At 42.3% G+C, this 22,209-nt stretch overlaps 1 protein-coding gene across 2 annotated transcripts in view; it reads right to left on the bottom strand.

Moving 5' to 3' along the window:
* The window catches only part of PKHD1 (PKHD1 ciliary IPT domain containing fibrocystin/polyductin), a 4,356,595-nt gene that overhangs the window by 92,246 nt on the left and 4,242,140 nt on the right, over nt 1-22,209 (bottom strand). The window lies entirely within an intron of this gene.

Genomic DNA, 22,209 nt, shown 5'->3' with positions numbered 1-22,209 from the left:
ATCTGCTGCCGTGCTAAGAAACAGGAGGGCTCTGGCATTAAGCGCAACATCAATGACCAACGCAGTACAATATCAATATTAAAACATAGGTTCACGAAAGAACTCCCTTTCATCCACTTTTAAGACCAGTCTTTCTGTAATTACGTCAGATTGTGAGAGACACAGGCTCCATAACCAACAAGCAAGCAACAATTACAGTGTTGCATTCAAAACACCTCTCAGTTCTGTTAGCATTATTATTTACAGTTAAATCGGAAAATGGTATCCACATTTTAGCCGATTCAAGGGATCGCAGAGACGCCATTTTGAAATGTCAACCCATTTTTATAAACTTAAAGGTGTTATTGAAAACTAAAACATTAACATTCCATCTGAGAGCACAGGAAATGGGTCCCGAGGATTGTCGTCTTCAAGGTTCTTGAAGCAAACCAGTCTCCAAAATGTGGTAAGCGAAAAAGCATGTCTATAATGTTTACAGCTCTGCAGATAACACCCACCACGTGAAATGTGCGGGCTGTCTAGTTATTTTCACACTCCTCGGGGGCAAAGTGGCACTGGCAAGTAAACCATTTTATCACCAGGAAAAAGGATGTCAATAAAGAGAAAAAGCAAGGAATTTATGGAACTTCTTTATTGCATGTAACGGATTTACAAGAAAACTCCACAGAGATCTTTACCTGGCGCACACTCATATTTTAAAAGGAAGTAATTAAAATGGCTTGGGTGCAGTAAACCTGTTTTCAAAGTAACAGTAACATAATTTGAAAATTAACCTCCTGGGCCATTCACTGAGGCTTAGCAAAGAGATGTGTGTACGGCCAGACAGTCCAATATGATATTAAACAGGGAGACAAGAGTGGGAGAAAAACATAGAAGAGAATAGGAGAGAGAGAAAAAGATAGCATTTTGCCATGCAAATGCATGGATAGCTTTACAGCCACCTAACATGCAACGGGGAGGTCTTTGAGATACATTCGTACACACATGAACGTAGATAGACAACAAGATCCGTAGACGAATAGATAGGCAAATAGGTAGATAGACTGAAAGATGATAGATCAATAGATAATACAGACAGACAGACAGACAGACAGACAGACAGACAGTCAGTCAGACAGGCAGACAGACAGGGTGCTGCATGGCTCCATTGAAAAACATTGGTATTTGGTCATTTACTTTATCAAAGGTTTCTTCATTTTTTTCTTTTAAGCGTAGTGTCCCCCATGGCTCTATACCACGTACTAACCCCACCCTTTCCCACCCCTGTATACACCCTATCCCTCTACGTCTAGCTATATATTTTAACCCCATCACGTTAATTACCACATAGTAAATGATCACGTAGTAATTTGTTTCTCTGAAACCACAGTACATAGATAGATAGATAGATAGATAGATAGATAGATAGATAGATAGATAGATAGATAGATAGATAGATAGATAGGAAGGTAGCTAGTCGGATAGATAGATAGACAGAAGATAGATAGATAGATAGATAGATAGATAGATAGATAGGAAGGTAGCTAGTCAGATAGATAGGCAGACGATAGATAGATAGATAGATAGATAGATAGATAGATAGATAGATAGATAGGTGGGTAGATAGATAGATAGATAGATAGATAGATAGATAGATAGATAGATAGATAGATAGATAGGAAGGTAGCTAGTCAGATAGATAGGCAGACAGACGATAGATAGATAGATAGATAGATAGATAGATAGATAGATAGATAGATAGATAGATAGATAGATAGATAGGAAGGTAGCTAGTCGGATAGATAGATAGACAGAAGATAGATAGATAGATAGATAGGTAGATAGATAGATAGATAGATAGATAGATAGATAGATAGATAGATAGATAATTAAGGGTTTATGACATGTCACATATCAAATATGAAAACATCCCTATTACATTTTAATTGTAACTTTGACCTTGACCATAATAGTTCACTAAATGAGGCACAAATGCAGTTTGGCCAATTCAGAAAAGACATAGGGGTTCATTATAAGTGTGTCGGTCCAGCAAAAGTGCTGGTATAAGTGGCAGTAATTCCATGACCAGCACTTTTCCTGGGCTGGAAAACTACAAGTTTGCTGGTGGGGTTCACTGATTTAACTCCAGCCAAGAGCCAGAGGTAAATCAGGCCCCACCTGCCAAAAAACTGCTGGTATTTCTGGTACTGGTATTACTGGTGCAGGAAATACTGGCAGTCCCCTAGTCCGTGGAATGGGGATTTACTGCCATTTCCACCACCTGTAATGTTAAAACAGAAGGTTTTTAAAGGGTGTTTCTTTTTCGATTTGGTTTCTCCATGGAGCTCAAAAGACATGCTTCAGTGAGAAATAACATTTTTCAAGACATTTTGAATAATTCTAGGGCCCGGTTCACACAGATTTGCACTGGAGCAAATCAGGGGATGAACTGAGCATTTCACTTGTTGCTCCTGCTACCTCACCTTGCCTCGCCTCATACCTCATACATTCAGAATCTGCAAGGAACTCGCCAACCCTACTGCAGTCTCCCCTTCTCCTCTGCCTTTCCTTGCCCTCTGTACTTCTCTGTTCTCTCACTTAATTTCTAAAATTCAGGACATCTTGTCCTCACTCTCCTCTACTTCTCACCCTTCTCCCTCACCCGCTCTCAGGCCTCCATTGGCCCCACTCCCCTACCCTCCTACTCTCCTCTTGTTCTCCCATAACAGCTGATGAGGTTTCTAGACAAGTCTGCTCTATGAATGTCTCATCCAAACAGGTGTTCCCTGTTCCTCCAGAACTATCAAAGACAACAGTGTCTCCCTTGCTCCAGCCTTGGCCGATTTCGGCAATCACTCATTTGCCACTGGTTCCTTCCCCTCACTCTTCAAGCACTCCCTTGTGCACCCTCTCCGCAAAAAGCCACCTGCTGACCCTTCCTGTCCGGCAAACTATTGCCCTATTTCCACTACCCCCTTCCTGGGCAAACTCTTGGAGAAGCTGAGCATCTCCCAGCTTATCCACCATACTGAATCTGTTGGTTGTCTCCACGACCACCTGCCTGGCTTCAGAGCTACATAGGCATGCAAACTGCTCTCCTGAACACTTGTAAGGACATTCTCTCTGATTTCGATTCCAGCTCACCTTCTGTTCTCATCCTTCTTGACATTTCCTCTGCCTTTGATATGGTCAATCATGCCACCCTGATAAATCGGCTCTATGATACCCTTGGCATCACAGACCTCACTCTGGACTGGTTGGCCTCCTTCTTCTCGGACTGACCTTGCCTTTTTCAACTGGGCCCTTTTCTCTCCACTATCTCACTCTCCGCCTGCGGTGTCCCTCAGGGCTCTATCCTCTCGCCTTGGCTTTTCAACATCTACCTGGCCCCTCTAGCCCATTTGATCTTCACCTTCTCTCCTAACTTCCAGTGTTATGAGGATGAAACGCAGCTCTTCTTCAAGCTTCCCTCCTCTGCCTCCTCCTCTTCCTCTCTTATTCCTGACTGTCAGTCTGCTATTCAGGTATGGTGCACTGCTAACATCTCTGGCTTAATGACAGTAAGACAGAGATTCTTCTCATTAGGTACCCGGCTTCCTCCTTCCGTCCCACACTCTGGCCCACCTCCATGGCCCCTCCCCTCGCCCTCTTGTGAGGCTAAACACCATGGTATCATCTTCGACTCCTCTCTCTCCTCCTCTCTTCACATCACAGACCTTGTCAAGAAGGCCCACTTTCAGCTTCACCTGCTCAGAGGCATTCTCCCTCTCCTCACCTTCACCCTGAAAGCTCAATGTCTCCAGAGCTCTGGTCCTCTCCAGGATGGACTATTGCAACAGCCTCTGCCTCAATCTGCCAAACTCCTCCCTTCACCCCTTCAACCAATCCACAACAGGACTGCAAGACTTATCCATGCCCTCTAGTCCAGGGACCGCCCCTCTTCAGCCTTAAAATCTCTCCACTTGCTCCCGGTTGCTACAAGGATCAAAGTCAAGCCCCTCTGCATCATCCACTAGGTCTTCTGGGGCCTGGGACCCCTCTACATCGAACTCTCTCTCCCTAATTACCTCCCTGCTAGAGCATGTTGGTCCTCTAGCTCTAACCCCCTGCATATCAGAAGCTTTTCCAAGAAGACACTGGGGGATAGATCTCTATCCTCCACAGGTGCCTCCCACTGGAATGTCCTCCCTGCCCCTCTCAGACTTGAGCTGGATCTCCTTACATTTCCGAAGCTTCTAAAGACATTCCTTTTCTCTTCTGCCTTCTCTCTTCACCTCCCTTGCCAATGTCCCCCTCTGCCCCTTGACTGACTACCTGGCTCCCTCAGAGTCTTACAGGGCACCAGGCCCCCCGAATTCCAGTCTACCATTGCACTTGGTCTCCCCTGCCCGCCCTCACCTGCACTTGCCCTTCTGGGCTCTTTCCCCCACACTAGCCTGGATGGTCTGCACCCTTGCAGCCTTTCCAATCCCCTTCCCTCCCTGCTCTGTTCACCTTTCCTCCCATTGCACTTTCTTTCTCACTGACCCTTCTGCCCTGACCAGCACGTCCCCCTCCCCTCTCCACTGCACTTCTCTTTACTGCACCTGCAGGTTCGGAATATCACAAGGCCTAGTAGAATAATTTTTGTTTTTCTCATCCCTTGTTCTCCACCCTCTTGTCTTGTTGCACCTTGAAACACGTGTTTATAAGTGCATTATAAATACCCAATATATACAATAAAAATAAATACCTACAACAACGTTATTTCTCATTTGAGATGCAAAGTATTTCATGCATCACTTCCTTGTGATGACTTTCTGCACAGTATTTAATGTCTCACTTGATAGCTATTAATCGCACACATGAGCAGAGCATGAACACAGACTTCAGCATAGCTTGCATAGTTTGTATATGGTTAGAGCGTGAGAAGAATATTCATTTGTTTAAATTGAGGAACAAGATTCCCAATTGTTATTGCTTTACGTTTTCTGATCAGGACTCCCTGTGCATGTTTTCGCCATTCTTTGTGCTTTTCCTAACAGAAGTGATTTCACAGTGAAAGCACAGTCAAATCATATTTTAATGTGGCTATTCTGGCCTATATTACAGAAATTGCTTATCTGTTCCACCCTGAAATTACATGCTAGGTGATCCGGACTGGCAAATAAGTAAAGTTCAGCAGTGATGGGAGGTGACCCACACGAGCAAACTTTATACACAGACCTTAAGCAACATTGGTTGGCATGGAGGATAATTATCACAAAAAGTAATTATTCAATACCATGGCAGTGTCCTTTCATGGATGGTGGTTTTTTGTACCATCTGTAGAACTTTCTGGTGGGCAATTATTTGACTGTGGTTTTAGATGGCCCATATCCTTAACCTATTGGGCAAATTCATGTCTCTTTGCTTCATTTATCATATTCTCAAAAGTGAGTAACCGCTTGCAATTAGAACTATATACACAAACATGCAGACATATTTAATTGAGTTATTTGGAATTTTGTAATGAACTGCATGCGTCGTAGATTTACCGCAGGGCATCAAGGGAGAAGGTGGGAGGGAGGAAAAAGAAGGGTGAAGAGAATGAAGGATAGGGGAAGAGAAAACAGAAAATATAACACACTATAATTCTTTCACACTAAATACATGTTGCATTTAGTAATACGAAATAGAACACCTCTAAGGGAAATTAAGAGCAACACTAATCAAAATGGTTTTGTCATCAGCTCGGGAATGACTCACTAAGGAGTGCTGTTTGCCTACTCAAAGCTTTTATCTTTAAAGAAAAACATCTCTACTATGATTACTTAAATAACAAACTTGGGTTTTTGGTGGTGTAAGGGATACATAAGCCAGTTCATTGGCTTATAAGCTTTATGTTTGATGCACTGTTTTTACAATGCTATTTTATTGTTTAAGGGGGATCCTATGGAAGGTTCCAGAAGGTTATCCAGTGAATGTAGAGTAAATGTATAGCCAATGATCCTGATGACAATGTGAAAGAGGCAAAGGAAACCTGGCAGATGGGGGATATCCTTTGACCATGATAAATGTCAAAAAACAAAATATTAACATTACAGTGTGAGCATGTGACACATGCAGAGGGAGTTCAGCAAACAAACATAATAATAGCCCCAAAATAAAGGACAACATGAGAAGCCAAACTAAGTTGAATGTGTCATTTTACTACAGCTTACTCATTTAAAATTTCTTAAGATTTTTGTATAAAGATTTTCATGAAAACTAAGTGATGGATTGTGATGGAATGATACCTGCAAGGCTGCAAAAACCCGACTTGATTTACATTTTTAGTAATCATGTTTGCAATTCTGTTTCTGAACGCGTGATCTTCTAATCAGATCCACTTTTATAAAGTTGCACTCCACAAAGCATAATGCAACCATGTACCATGCTGTGACAGTGTACTGGCCTGTCCAGCAGCTACCCTGTAATGGCCAAATGGCAAGTTCAAATTGTACATGTGCAATCCTCTATGTTCTCCTGTCCACCTGTCATTGCTTCTCTTTTAATCGAAATTAGGATAGAATGTTAGATTCTGTTAATGATCAATTATTTTCTTGTAATCTAAAGTGATACAATATGTTATGTTATGCTAAGGATTATGTAATCACTATATGGCTATATTATATCAGGTATGGTGCATTGGTATGATGTCATCATTGTTTGAAAAATGTGGGCAACACTAATAAATAAATACAAATAGTTGTACATGTGCATTCCTTAAACCAGGTGCTGGAACACAGAGTTCTAACAGGCAGACATGGTGTTTTAACTGTTTGCACCTCTGGTCCAACATATTGTAATTGTGTACAGTAGCAGACTGGTGACACTTACTTAAATCTAAATAAAAGCCATGTCTAATTATGATATGGTGGCTACTGGGTTTACACAATTATAAAGCCACAATGATTGGCTTTCAAATGATGTTCAACTTGGTGAGGTGACACATTAATGACAGGGCAAGGTGCATATTAGCTGTCTGGCCGGGGTGTACCCACCATAACCATTGGGGACCCAGACTAGGAAGCCTCATTTTATTCCCTGAGGAGAGTAGACCCCTCCCTCCCGCGAACAAGAACTCTCCCTGAGAGGTCCCCTGAAATAATGCTTCACAGGCAGTTCTGCCATGCCGAAGGCCATCTCACACCAGGGTGCAGATTACTGTAGTCCTTTGACTGCAGTTAACAACCGGTTAGCTACCATTTTTCTCACAAACTTCCTCTTTATGGACATGCACAAATCCTCATTCCCATCAAAATGATTTAGTTATCTGGTTTGTTATTCTGTGCCTTATTTACTCTAAATTCATATATGAACATTCCAGATCGTGGCTCTCATTCCTGGAACTTTCATCCGCCGCACTTGCCCCAACACTGTAATCTTATTTATCCTTTTGTTAATCATCTGTTTCCCTTTTATTAACTTTGGAGTCTGGAATGCTCGCTCTCTTGTCTCCAAAACTGAGCTTGTTCTTGACAAGTTTTTTCTCTCACAAATATGATTGTATATTCATTACTGAAACTTGGATGTGTCAATTTGATAATGCCACTTCTGCGGCTTTGACTTCTTTGGCTTCCTAATTTTCCTATCATTCTCCCATCTCACATGCTCTGGTTGTGGGACATTTGTGTTATTTCATTCTCGTAGGACTATTGTTCCTTTTCCTTTCTCTCTCCCAGTCCTTTCCTCCTTTGAATTTCAGGCGCTTATCCTCTTTGCTCCTTCATCTCTTACTGTGTTGGTTATTTATCGTTCCCCTCATTGGGTTCTTTCCATGATGTCTTTGATTGCCTACTTTCTATCCTTTACGCTTCATACACCCCTCATTGTTCTGGTTGCCTTTAATGTTAGTGTTCCCTCGGCTGATCCTTCTTTTTGCCCTGTGCTGTTTTCCTCACTGGCTTATAATCTTCATTTACTCCCTTTCCCCACCAGCCCATATTAAGCGAGTGGTTCTATATTACATTTTTGTTTCTGCTGATTGTTCCCTTGGTGACTCCATTAAATCACATACTACTCCTTCTGCCAAACCCTTTCTGCTTTTGTTCTCACTCTTGTTTCCCCCTTATTCTTTAACTTAGATGCAGTCTTCTTCTTTATATCTCGCTCGTTGTTATCTTCTCTGATTCTTGATTGTGTCTTGACTTCGGCTTTCAAGTTCATTTATACACTGATGACACACAGATTTTTCTTTTTCCCTCATTTAACAACTTCATTCATCACTGCCTCTGGGCTAATTCTTCCATTTTGCCCTTTCCCCCACTGATTATTTATTTTCTTCCCTCCCTGCTTCAGCTCTCTGTGACTTCTCAAGCTCGAAATCTTGGGGTTTTTTCTATTTCTCTTTTCACTGCCCCAAATTGCATCTACAGTTCAATGTTACCGGTTTGATATTTTAAAAAAAACACAGGCCTCTCCTTACCTTTTCTACAACTAAAAAAACTACTTCAAACCACTATTCTTTCCTATTTGAATTGTTGGGGTGCCCTATATTTTTGTTTGCCTAATTATGCTTTACTTCCTTTATATTCTATTTGTTACTGGTTGGTTCAGATCCTTTTCTGTCTTCCTTTGTCTACTAGTATCTGTCCTTACAAAGCCCGACACCACTAGCTTCAGATTAGGCAACGCTTTGAGTTTACTTCTTAAATTTAGTCTTCAAGTCTATACATGCCTTAGCTCCCCCCTATTTATGTTCTTTATATTCTTTGTACCATCCTTCAGTTTCAATTGTTTTTTCTGTGCTCACCCTGTGTTCTTCCAGGTTCTGCTTGTTCCAACTTTTAGCTCCTCTTCTCTGAAACTCACTTCCTCTTTTGATCCGTTCCTATTCTAACCTTTCACAGTTAAAAAAAAAAAAGTCTGAACCTTCATTTGCTTCACTCAGTCTCCTAACTTCTCTAGGTTCTAATTTTTTGTGTGGGTTCATGTGTCATGCCACTGATTTTCGTCTAACATTGTACCGTTGTTCCTAAGTCCAGTAAAGTGCTTTGGATTTTTTTTTTTATATGAGCGCTATATGAGCTATGTAAATAAATAAAATAGGCAGGCTAGGTTAGAGTAGCCCGGAAGAGAGATTTAGACCACAGAGAGGTCTGAACATCTTAATGTTTGCTAGAGTACATAAGCCTTCTATTCCCCCTCACCACGTCCTGCAGACAAGGCACTCTGGGTTTGGCATCAGCAAACAAAGGACATTTGTTACAGCAGACAGGATTGGACCCTTAACGACAAGGTTGCTGTGGACCAATCCACTGCAGCATTTTATCTACATAAAAGGGAGATTATCTTCCCTTGATTCATCGTTGTACTTCAAGACAAGAAGGGTTGCCTAGGAATTCTGTGGGCAAAAAGGTCCTCTGCCATAGAGGTGAAGTCAGGAAGCTGGAAGGAAGAGGAGTGCTCTCCTCCCTACCGATACCAGGAGCACATTTGGGGTGAAACTGCTGTTTGGACAAGCCATACTGGAATTGAGCCACTGGTACTCAAGATTCTGCCAGTGGAGGTGAAAGAATCCTTTTCAAGTGCCCTCTTCTTCAAACCTTCCTCGATGAGAAGGGTGGAGGGAAGACTCACCTTGTCCCTGCGACCCTGGACTTGGTTTCCCAGAAGTCCCAGAGCTAGGTAAGCAATCCCTGGCTCTCCCTGCATCTCTGAATTGCCTAAACTCAATTTTTGGCACCTTTAACACCATGCAAGCGGATGCAAAGGAAAAACCTTGATGTTCAACCATCTCTGCTTCTCTGAATTCCGCTCAAGACTGATACTGAAACCCTGCTCTCTCATCATCTGAGACCTGCCAAGAATTATATCATACCTATCCTGCCACCCCTGTTTGGTTATCAGCTTTTTCGAGCTCCAAGCCTTTGCTGCTGTAGTACGCTGATGCAATGTTAAGCCATTTAAGCCCACTCGCCGCCGAAGACCAACTTCTCCATACCCAAGGCCTATTATCCTTCCTATGTCGTTGACCTGACATTGCCTGCCATCCTCAGCATCTTGACCTGCAAGTTGTCACCAATGCAGGACAGCACTACATTGTCACGGTGCTCCTGAACTTGACCATGCTACAGTGCCTAAAGTGCCCAGATTCCTATTTCAATTCTGAAATAAATTGCATGGTGCTGTAGAGGAGCAGCTGTGTATATTTGCAGGAGACCCGCCCCCCTACATCCCCTGTATTGCAGACATGAGATTGTGCCATGCCTAACACCAGCAATAAAACCAATACTACAGCGAGTGTTTGAAAGAAGATACCCATTCAGACAACCCTAGCGAATGTACCCCCGACATGATGATAACCTACAGGAGGAAAAACCAGATGGAGTATGAAAAGAAGCTAAACGGGTGAATTGATGACATCATGAAGAAGTTTGTGGGATGTCGCAAGATAAAGAAGTATGACAAGGGATGAGTCCTAGAGGAGAAACAATGATGCAAGAGGTCAAATGAACTATCGATGTAAAACTACGCAATAAACAAGATGTTGAAGAAAACCGAAATTCAATACATCTACAGATGCTTAAACGAAAGATAGATTAAGACATCATAGAAGTTACCTATAAGTAGTGAACAGAATGCAGGCGAAGCCGCTATTGTACATAAACTGTCAATTGGTATCATGAATTTAGTAAACCAGAACACCCATGAAGCAGGAATAGAAAACTGTGTTGCAGCAAGAATAATAGGCTCATGGAGATGCAGGGCAAAGCTGTCTGGCCTGCAGTCAAGACTGAAGCAACCAAGGTCAGCAATTCTGGAAAGGAGTCAGCATACAGATGATGAATCTTCTCTTGTTAAGGTGCAAGAAAGAACACCAAGGATGACAAGTTTTGATTAATTTAGAGCATTTTAAAACCCCCAAAATGGAGCAGATCATGGTCTCCTGTCACGTGAGCCAAGGATGGAAAAAGAGTTTGAACTTGGAGTCCCAGACAAGATAGTGAGTTCCCAAACTCCTGTGCATTCCCAAAGATGAGAATACTGTACAAGGCCAAGTACAAAGACAATTTAATGGCGGACAGAATGGCCAATGAGAGATGCTGAGCTAATTGGTTGGTGGAGTAGTTTTTTGCCCTATCTCCTTGCACCTGGGTCTGGGCTTACATGCTGCTAAATGAACCGAATGTTCCAGACATGGCGCAAGCATGCCAACCAATTGTATTAGTCCACATAAAACGTATGTAAGGGTTCTAATTTTGGGACATTAAACAAGCAGCTCTTTGAAGAGATAAGTTGGTGTCCCAACTTTAGTAAAGACACACCTTATATCCACTTAAAGAAATCATTTGAAAGGAAATTCAATAAGTGGTATTGGTGTTGGAACTATAGTCATTTAGCTAAACTAAAGGGCTATGAAGCAGTGTCCCACATGGTCCATCGGTATAGGAAAACACAACCTTACTTGTTACTATGCCCGGATCCAGCTATGAGTTCTTTTATGTTGAAATTGCGTATTCTCTACTGCCGGTTCGATCGATTACAGGATCACGGTTGGGTCTTTTGGCTGAGAATAGATTCTGCCGCATTTAAGAGGTGTAACGGATAAGCTAGAAACTACGAGACATGTTCTTACACAGTGTGATATATTGGTTCACGTGTATATGTGCAATCTGGGGAGTCTGGTGCATAGTTATGAAGTGATTTTAGCAGATTCCTTCTGGCACTATTGTTTAAATGCAGACACTATTGCCATGCAAATTGCTTTGTATCGTGTGTGGCGACATGTACAAAACCTGTTGATTGATTGAGATGGTTTAACGTAGGTTTAACTATCTAAAATGATTTTGGGCAAAGCAGGCATTATACTAATGTTTACAGAGAGCGTAATTGCAGTGATTCCATTCACTGAATGTCCAGGTCACCTGTGACGCCGGCTTTACTATGACCCTCTGCTGTGCCCGGTTCCCAGGATCAACCCATGACACAATGGTCCTGCAGAACAGCACACTGCCAGCATACATGGGGCATCAAAGAGGACAAAGGACCTGGATATTGGGTGAGTACATGTACAATCCCACCTACATTGCTGTAAGAGTGACAGGCAAAGGGGGGGCAACAATGTTATGAACGCATGTCCTGACAAGACCCTGTACAAGCAGAACCCACCAAAGCACCCCACAAATTACAGGCTGCAACCCACAGGAGTAGCATATGAGTGTAGCAGCAGCAGTGACTCATAAGGCCATTGCAGCCCCAACAGGACATCCACACACAATGCACTACAGGTACCAGAATGCACCACCACACATCCTACAAATCGCTCAACATGCAAGGGCAGTAAAGTGCTGGGCCAGGCCATCTAGTGGTTTCAAATGTCTGTCTAGGGATAGCAACAAGAGGCTGGAGCCAAGGCAGAAGATCACATTTTGCATTAACAAGGAGCAAGGTCGACATCCATTCACGAGACACACATAGTACATTGAGTCTCAATTAGCTCAGTACCCCCAATGGCACTCAGTTTATTTATTTATTTAATTGTTCATTTACAATTAGCTTAATACCAGCTTTGTGGTTTCTAAGCGCAAGATCAGGATTCAAACCTGTATGGCTCTGTGTTATCTTGCTTCCAAGAAAAATTAATTGAGCTATACTTCCTCACCAATGTTGACCGGAATAGGCTGCCCTGTCCCAGACACACTTGGCATGAGCAGAGGTGGTTTTACAGGGACTAGGTACAGGGCCCTCAAACAACAATGGTGCTCATGGTGTGGCCGTAAAATGAGAAATCAATGACAACCCCTCACATGGAAGGACACAATGCCAAACAGCTGCTGAGGGACATGAGCCTGCCAATTGACATGGCATGCACTCAGTACCTGAGGAAAACTAGACCATCATAGATGCCACACAGACGACCTGCAGATGTAATGCAGATCCCCTGGCATGATGCCCTGTCTGTGATATACCCAACAAACAATGAGTGTTGGCCATGGGCTTTGTGCAAGGAGTACCATGTCAGACTGGACAACCCCCCTGAGCAATGCAATCCGCATGCAAGGACCGCAATGTTGCACAGTGTGTCGACATGATCCATGGGCCATGCATGCTTAGATTGCCTATTGAGATGCTGCCGTAACAGGCAATACAACTGCGCATGAGCAACAACTGGTTCTTTCCCCCTTGCAGGTGACTCTGGATACCCACAGCTTCTGTGGCTGATAGCCACTCTGAGGAATCCCCAAATGCCACTTGGGATATAACACGGCCCATGGCTGGACCAGGGTGAAAATAGAGTGCACCTTCGGCCTCCGGAAGGCCTGATTCAGATGCCTGAACTGGTCTGGGGTGCGCTGATGTACAGGCCGGACAAGGTGGGACAGATTGTTCTTGCCAATGCGATGTTGCATAACATCTGTGTGAGGTGCAACATACCCCTGCCCCCAGATCTGGACATGCCTACCCCAGAGGATGAAAATGCAGAGAAAGCTAGGCCCATGCACGTGCACACTGAGCGCATGGAGTCCAGGGATGGGAACATGGCCCGGCAGGAACTGCGAGAGAATGTTTTTTGCTTTCCCCCTCTACTTTGCACTCTCCTTGCACTTTTGTATATTTTCTACACAATCACAGTAATTGTACGAAAAAGAGGAATGTCCTTTCATTGCTTCAAATAAAAGAGTGTTGTATGTTTCAACATGAATCATGAAAAGCCCTACAACAAAACAGCTTCTCCAATGGTGATGATGGTTGCAGAGGTGGCCTGGTAGTTCTGCACTACTGTCTGCTCCTACTGGCAAGGGGTATGGCCTATGCAGGTTTGGATGTGGCTGATGTGCCGGATGTGGACTGTCCAGCCCCATCACTGTCCGCGGACTGTGTACCTGTTGGGAATCAAATTGAATGCTGTTAGTCATCTAGCAGTTATGTTTGTGGGCCTGCTTTAGACTTATGTGTCATTATGTATCTCCTGCAGCTACACATTTCATGTGGATTACTTGAGTGTGCTGGCTCCATATTGTGCTCCTACATGTGGATGGTTGAAGTGTACATTGCCTGTTGGCCTGCAAGGTAGCTTTTTGTGTGTGTAGTGGAGCATCAATTTATGACATGGCTTTTCTCGTTTCGACATTCTCGTGTTGGGCTGCACATCCCAGTTATGGTGCATGTGCATGGCTACATCTGCCCTCCTCCCCTGCATGTGTGTGTTGACAGGCCATTTGCAGTGACTGACATAAGGTGGAGGGGCTTGAGCATGCCTTCTCCTGTGGCACCGTTCTCTGTCCTGTGCTTCACAATAAGGCTGCGGACACTTGCCTTGAGGTTATTCCCTCTTTTGCAGACATCCCATGCACTGCAGTGGACGGTATGCAATGCCATCCCCCTTGCCATTACTTCTGCGCATATGGCAGACTTCCTTTGCCCGCTTGTTCTCCTGTGCCTACTTCGAAACAGAGCTTCTTAATGCATCAGCCAATACAGTGAGCTCTGCATCTGTGAATTACAGCTAGCAGAGCTGGAGTTCTGGTACCCAGGACTTCTTTGGCTGGGACATGCTGTCGGCAGTTCTTCTCGGATCGGATGGCAGCAGGAAATCGGAGATTCAGGGTGAATAGTCTTTGTAAATATGGCCGCCGGCAGGCTTCCAAATTCCGGCACAGAGAAGCGCAAGAGAATCCTTTACAGGCCTGTAAAGGACAGCCGGGACACCGGGCGTATCGATGAAGATGCTGAGGGCAAATAAATAAAAGTTCCTTATTGGAGAAAGAGAACGGAAATGGATACATAAAGAAAAGGAAACCTAAGGTGCTAATTGACTCATTGCTTATGTGTAAATGTATGCAGTGCCAATATGAAAAAAGCAGGAAGAACATAATATAGCAAACAGATACATTATCTAATATATATAATCAGCTTCTGGAGTGGGCGGAAAAGCTGGCTAAGCAGACGTCCTGCCAGGGGAGTATACTAGGCAATCTCAAGTGTGTGAAGCAGAAGACCTGGCTGAGAAGTATACCAGGCAATTTCAAGTATGTAAAGTTAAAGTACAGGCAGGGAGTATACCAGTCAAATGAAAGGGATTGTGCTAAGCATGTTCAGTGTGCAAGTGTTGCACTTGGCCAAGAGAGGCCAAAAGAACTGTTCTGAGAGCAGCCAACATTGCGAAGTCAATCAAGTTCAGTGTGCAACAGTTGCACTTGGCCAAAAGTGGCCTAAAGAACTGATACGGAGAGTAACTACAATTATAAAGTTAAACAATTGTTGTGCAAGTGTTATACATGGCCAAGAAGGGCCCAACTAATTGCTGTGAACAAACCTCAAAGAGTAAAGGAGAATCAAGGGGAAGGGTACTACCCTCTTGAATCAAGAACTTCATCCTTGAAGACACTTTTGTTTAAGTAATGTTCCTTTATGAACACTTTTCAAACCGTTTACGGTTAAGACAATTCCTTTTTTCACCTTGGAGTTAAGTTTGTAGTGTGAGGGTCAGAATAGAACTTTGGAAACAGGACAGTTTTGAAGTTGACATCTTAATACGGACAGATCATTGGTTTGTGATTAGGTAGTGAAATTCCTCAGTCAGAGAGGTCTTTTTCCAACCCCTTTTATTTTAATAAAAGTCTTAGGGCCTTTTAGGAACATGCATGTAATGGATTGGATCACACAGAATGTTTCTGAGTCCAAGTAACCGAAGCAACTCAGGAAGATGGAAAAGTACTGTTTTATTAACAATTATCTAAAACAGGGAGTTTACAACGAACATCAACAGATGTATGCTCAGGTTCTCTCAGCAATCTTTACTCAAAAACATAGTTTATAAGTCAAAAACATATGTCAGCGGTGACGTCATACTATGTGGCAAATAATGAAAAACCTACTAAGGGTTGGGTTTGGATTAAGGGGAACATCTAAGTATATTATCTATAGGAACTAGGATTGTGATTGGCTGCCTGATGTTAGGTGGACAATTTATGCCTACCTCTAAAACATGTCACCTTCAGAAACATTAGATACACAGTTTCTCATTGGTTGTCAAACTATGAGGTCCTTCGTTATGTGGAGCATTACAATTGGTTGGCACGCTTGTGCCATGTCTGGAACATTCGGATCACTTAGCAGCACATAAGCCCAGATCCAGGTGCAAGGAGATGGGGCATGACACTTCAACCCCACCCAGTTAGCCCAGAATCTCTCATCACACATGCCTTCTCCCATGAAGATTGTCTTTGAACTTGGCCTTGCAAAAGTATCCTTGTCTTCAGAAAACATTGGAGTTCAAGCACTCACTATCGTGTTCTGGGACTCCAAGTCCGAACTCTATTTTCATCCCTGGCTCACGTGACAGGAGACAACAATTTGGTCCATTCGGCAGGTTTTAAAAGGCCTTAAATGAATTAAACTTGGCACTCTTGGTGTTCTTTCTTTGCACCTTAACAAGGGATGAATCATCCTTTGCACCTTCGTTCCTTTCAAGAATAGATAGCTGACCTTGGCTGGTTTGGACTTGACTCCAGGCCAGACAACCTCAGCATACAGCTCCACTATTTAGCTTATTGTTGCTGCAACACACTTTTCCCTTTCCTCTTCATGAGTCCTGGCTTACTAAATTCATGTTACAGATGTCCAGCTTCTTTTTTTTTTAACTTTATTGAATATAGTTGAAATATTCAACTTTTTCAATATAAACAACAATTTGAAGTACAAAATTATTTTACATATTACTATAAAACGAATGAACATTCCATAAGACATAGTACATGGGTTAAAAAAGTAAACAGTATATGATAGGGTAAAATAAGCAACATAAAATCAACAGAGGGGTGAAAGAAAACAAAAAAGAAAAAAGCTGATGAAAACGATAAGAAGCGCTTCCATGTATCAAAGAAGAAAAAAAGTTATTTCATATGCATTCACATAAACTGTTCTTATCCATGAAGGTAAAGTACATGTACGTTATACCCATGGCAGACAGACAAATGGAGCATCATTTTTTTTTTCTTTGTTCACAAGTCACACATTTAATCATATTATAAAAATCTTCAAAAACATGGTGCCATATTCTCAGGTGTCACCCCCCACCCCCCTATATTGTCTCATTACAACATAACACACCTTAAAAAAGGAATTCCCTATATTCCAAGTTAATTTCTAGTTTCTCAATTTACTCATGCAGACGAGACTCCACTTTCTAAATTCAAAGCAGATAGAAAATTACACGTTGCAATGCGAATAATGATGGATTTAGTCGATAGTAATATAGACCATTGAACTTCTGGAAGTATTGCACCGAAGTAAGGCAAATGTTTCCAAAAAAATTGCATGCTTAAGTTATTAAGCGCAGGACAAGCAATTATAATGTGTTCTAAAGTTTCTTTAAATTCATATTTTCCACAAAATCTGCAAAAATTCTCCTTTGGATTCATTAATTTTCTTCTGGTCAATATGTCCCGTGTTAAAAAATAAATTGAATCGCAGACGTAAAATATACGCTCTTACATAAGGAGTGGGAGCTTGATTTAAATATGGTGCAAGTAAAAGTTTTTTATGTTCAAAGATCAGGACCTGAAAGTCTTTGTACTCAAGGCGTTTGCTTTTAGTCTCAATCCAATCACACCTAAATAGTTTAGTCTTAGCTCTATTCGGGTTACCAAGAAGAGTCTCCAGACTAATATCTGCTTTAGCCATAATTCTATACACATACGAAATCCATTTTTTAGCAAAATTATGTTTCGAGGACAACATATAGGCTGATAATATTGTTAATAGATTATCAGTTCTAATATAAGTCAGGCACTTTCGAAATAAGGCACAAAGTCTCCAGTGGTATTCAGCACACAAGGACGTCAGGCCCATTTCAAGCCGTAACCATGGCCCAGGTACACAAATAGGCAGATGTAACATGCCTCTCAAAAATTTAGCCTCTAGTTTGCATAAATCAGTGGGGTGTACTATAGTTGTTGTTTCTAGGCCATATAATATTGTTGGCAGAACTTTTTGCCGCCAGAAAATAATAGCAGGTCTAATTGTGAATTTCACAAATCTACTCAAGATCAACCTTGTCTGGGAAATGGCAGTGGCGATCTTATGCTCTAACACCCTGGAGTGCGATCTCACTGAAGGATTACCATCAAAAGGAATTCCTAGATAAAGATATGTAGGCACCACTTCTACTATTCTTTTGTTAACTTGCCATTCATATAATAATTTTTTGGAAAAACTCGGTGAATGAATTACAATCTGAGTCTTATCCAAATTAAGAATCAATTCATTTCAATCCAAATATGCACTTAATGCTGACAATAATTTTTGTAAGCCTGTTGGTGTTTTTGACACCAAGACCAGGTCGTCAGCATACCATAGAGCTTTGATAATTGATCCATTCATCTTCGGTGCATCTGCTTCAACTTGAGAAAAGTCCATGAACACATCATGGATAAAAAAATTAAAGAGGGCTGAGGCAAGGATACATCCCTGCTCAGCCTTCTAAATGTCGATATTGTTGAAGATAACAGACCCATTAAAGACAAACGTACTTTGATGGTAGTAGTCGAGTGTAAGGCATGTATGATGTCACACAAAGTATCAACAAGGAACAAACCAGACTGACTACCCCTCTCTCTACGGCCTGTCGATGACACAGGTGAAAGTGCAATAGAACTGTTTTATATTTCTACAGTCCCACAAACCTTTAGTGAGCTAATTATTTGACTGAGTCCGATGAATACAAAATTGTAAATCACTTTAATAGTTACATAAAACCATAACATAAAAACATTCATAGGATTGTTCATTCATCAATCACACCTTTCATTCCAATTCATATAATCTATGGACTAGGGGTTTGACAGATTACAATTTTTTGAGCATATTGGCTGTTTACAGTAGGTTTGTGGGACTGTAGAAATATAAAACAGTTCTATTGCACTTTCACCTGTGTCATCGACAGGCCGTAGAGAGAGGGGTAGTCAGTCTGGTTTGTTCCTTGTTCTTTCCAATAAACCTCCCTGTTTACATATCTGACCCCCCGAGAACAAAAAAAGTTGGGAGGACCCATTTAGATTACTACACAAAGTATCAAGACACTTAGCCAACTTCAACTTCTCCATTAATTTGATGCGCGATACAGAATCGAAAGCTGTCCAGCTTCTATACAATGGAAGTGCGCCTGCATTCTCTTCACTACGTATAGCCAGCTTCTTAGATGACTTAGTCCACTTGCGTTTCAGCGTCTGTACAATTATTGAATGGTTGGTTCTCTGCAGCACTTTGTGCTTGTGTAATCTTATTTTTCATTTTCAAAAGTTCACTTGATTCTTTACTTTGCTATTTGTTTCTGTAGCATCTATACATCCTCTTCAGACAGTATCTTGTGACATCGTATATGTCTTGTGACATTACTAGCTCCATTCTTTGCTCTTTTTTCATATTCCTTCAGGGTGTTCCTCCCTTAGGTTGTCATCACTTTGAGGATACAATCATTACGTTTGTCTGAATGGGTAGTTTCTTTCGAACACATGCTGCGGTATTGGCACAATAGCTGGTGCCAAACACGGCACAATCTCAGGTATCCAACATATGGGAGGTAGGGGGCAGGATTTCCTGCAGAGGCATGTACCTTCTCCTCTACAGTCTTCAATCAAAAACATGGCAAACATGAGTCCGTCTTTCATTTCTTCAAGTTTCAAATTATTTTATTTTCACTCGTCAAGTGGTACATTACATTAAAAGCAGAACAGTTGGTGCAGGTTATCTATTTGGCAAACAGAATCAAATAGCCAATAAAAGTTCAACAAAGTCAATCATCAAATAAGGAAGATAGGAAGAAGAGAAGAAAGAGAAGGAATAAACACACACACACATTAAGCACACAGTTAACAACATAAGTTACATTGTTTAAGCATTACCCATATTTATCAAGAAATGATTCCCAGATGTCTGTAAATGTATCAATTTTTCCAGACTGCTTGTAATTTGCCCTCTCATATGCTGAGATAGTCAAAGGGCCTCATTCCGAGATTGGAGGTAGCCATGGCGCTATTTGCACCATGGCTGCCTCCAATACCGGGTCCGGCACCGTTTTTGTTCAATGGGGACTTACCGGTGCAGTCCGACCCTGGCGGGACCGGTAAGTCCCCATTGAACAAACCATACCCCATTCACAATTGAGCCCGAATAGGGCTCAATTGGGAATGAGGAGGGTGCTAATAACGGGCTCGCGAATGGCAAGCCCGTTATTAGCACCCTGGTCCCTTGGCAGGACCCGTAAGGGACATGTGGTCAGAGCACACGTTCCTTACAGTTCCCTCCAAGGGACCTCAGAATCGGGCGGTAAGGGATTACCGGCACTGGTCTCCTTAATGGTGCACGGTATCCCTTACAGCCCGACTCGTAATGACCCCCAATGACTCATCCACCCAATCATCAATACAAAAGAAGGTGGCAGACCTCCACCCCCTTAGAATCATTTTTTTTTGTCACCATACAAGCTGGGAGTACCATACCTTTTTGTAAAATGGCACGTCCTCCAGTGGTTTTGTGTCTCCAAGAGTCTCTTGTTTTGGGGCAGGCCCTGAGTAGATGACTTAAGGTGCCTTTCTCAACCTTGCATTTCCAGCATTTGTCACTCTCAATAAGATGTCTTTTGAACATACGTTCCGGATGCTAATATGTTCTGAAGAGGATTTTGGTCTGCAAAGCCCTCAGTCCCCAATCCACACTTACTTGCCGGACATTATTGCACCATCGCAGCCAGTAGTCTTGATCAATTCTTTCACATAGCTCGATGGTCCAAACAATGGTCAGTTCAGGGTCTCCCTGTCAACTGGACAGCAGTATGCGAGACATTGTGGCCGCTGGATGTAGTGCACATTTGCAGAGCTCCAGCGCCGACCATTATGTATTTTGTGACATCATTTGCGCAAGATTAATTTGGGTGGCAATGATTCCCCTGAGTTGTCTGTACTCTGCGTAGGTGCAATCACTCAAGTCAAACACATTAAACAGACAAGCAAAGGGGACCCAATTCACATCCTTAATCAGATCCCTTATGTATATAACTCCTCCCAGGAACCGGGATGGCCAAAAAAGCACTTTTCCATTGCAAGTCAAAGCAGGATTCAACCAGATCAATGCGTCCAAGAATAGGTACGGTCACATCCAATCCGGTGCAATATGTTACACCAACACTCTCGCAAGAACGCTGTCAGGGGATTCTTGAGTTGAGATGGTCGGCTCACTGTTGTCAACAAGGCTTTAGGTGCTAGATGTGAGAGACCATTGCACTCGGCTACAATCTCGTCTGGAAGTTCTTCCTCTGTACCTATAATCGTAAGTTTCTCTAGGATCAATACATCCTCTTCAGCCAGTATCTTGGGACGTTGTATATGTCTCTTGTGACGTCACTAGTTCCTTTATTTGCTCTTTTTCATATTCCTTCAGAGAGTTCCTCCCTTCGGTTGTCATCACTTCGGGGATATAATTCAGTATGGTTATCTCAATGGGTATCTTCTTCCGAACACACGCTGCGGTATTGGCACAACCTCTGGTGTCAAACACAGCACGATCTTAGGTCTCCCACATATGGGAGGTAGGGGGCAGGATTTCCTGAAGAGACATACAGCTGCTCCTCTACAGTCTTTAATCAAAAACATGGCAAACGTGTGTCCATTTTTCATTTCTGACTCCTCACCCAATGCATTCAAGAGCCAAAATTGCAAATTGGGCTGCAATCCCAGTCCCAATTATCCCATAGTGCCCAACTTGTCAAAATTCTCAGCTCCTAACATTTCATAATTATCATCTCCTAAAAGTAAATTAGTTCACTCAGTGTGCTCTTCTAAAAAATCCTCACTCAATGGTAAAGTGGCTATAATGTTGCATCATATATAATGAAGATGACCACTGGTATATTGCACCCTACCATGTGTTTCTTAACTCCCTCATGGCAACACCACTTGAAAACAATAATCTCAGTCTTCAGTACGGGCAGCTTGCTGATAACTTATAATATGCATCCTCTATGTGTTCTATGGTATGTGTACCATACTCCTAACTTCCAGTGTATCCTCTGAATCCATGCTTGAGCAGTTACACATGTTCTCAGGGTGCTAATCTGACTTCCATGTCTATGCTGGGGTTTGTACACCTTTTTCATAAGGTCAGTTGACCTGTGTCCTGTATTTATTCCTAAAGCCTGTATTCCTTTGTGGTGGCTGCTTTTGTTAAAATGAGCCTTGTTCTGTAAAGGAAATACAGTGAAACAACACCATAGGATCCCCTGTGGTC

This window comes from Ambystoma mexicanum, chromosome 4p, assembly GCF_040938575.1.
Source record: "Ambystoma mexicanum isolate Mex_15411 chromosome 4p, UKY_AmexF1_1, whole genome shotgun sequence".
NCBI lineage: Eukaryota > Metazoa > Chordata > Amphibia > Caudata > Ambystomatidae > Ambystoma > Ambystoma mexicanum.
This window is presented reverse-complemented; position numbering and strand designations above follow the sequence as displayed.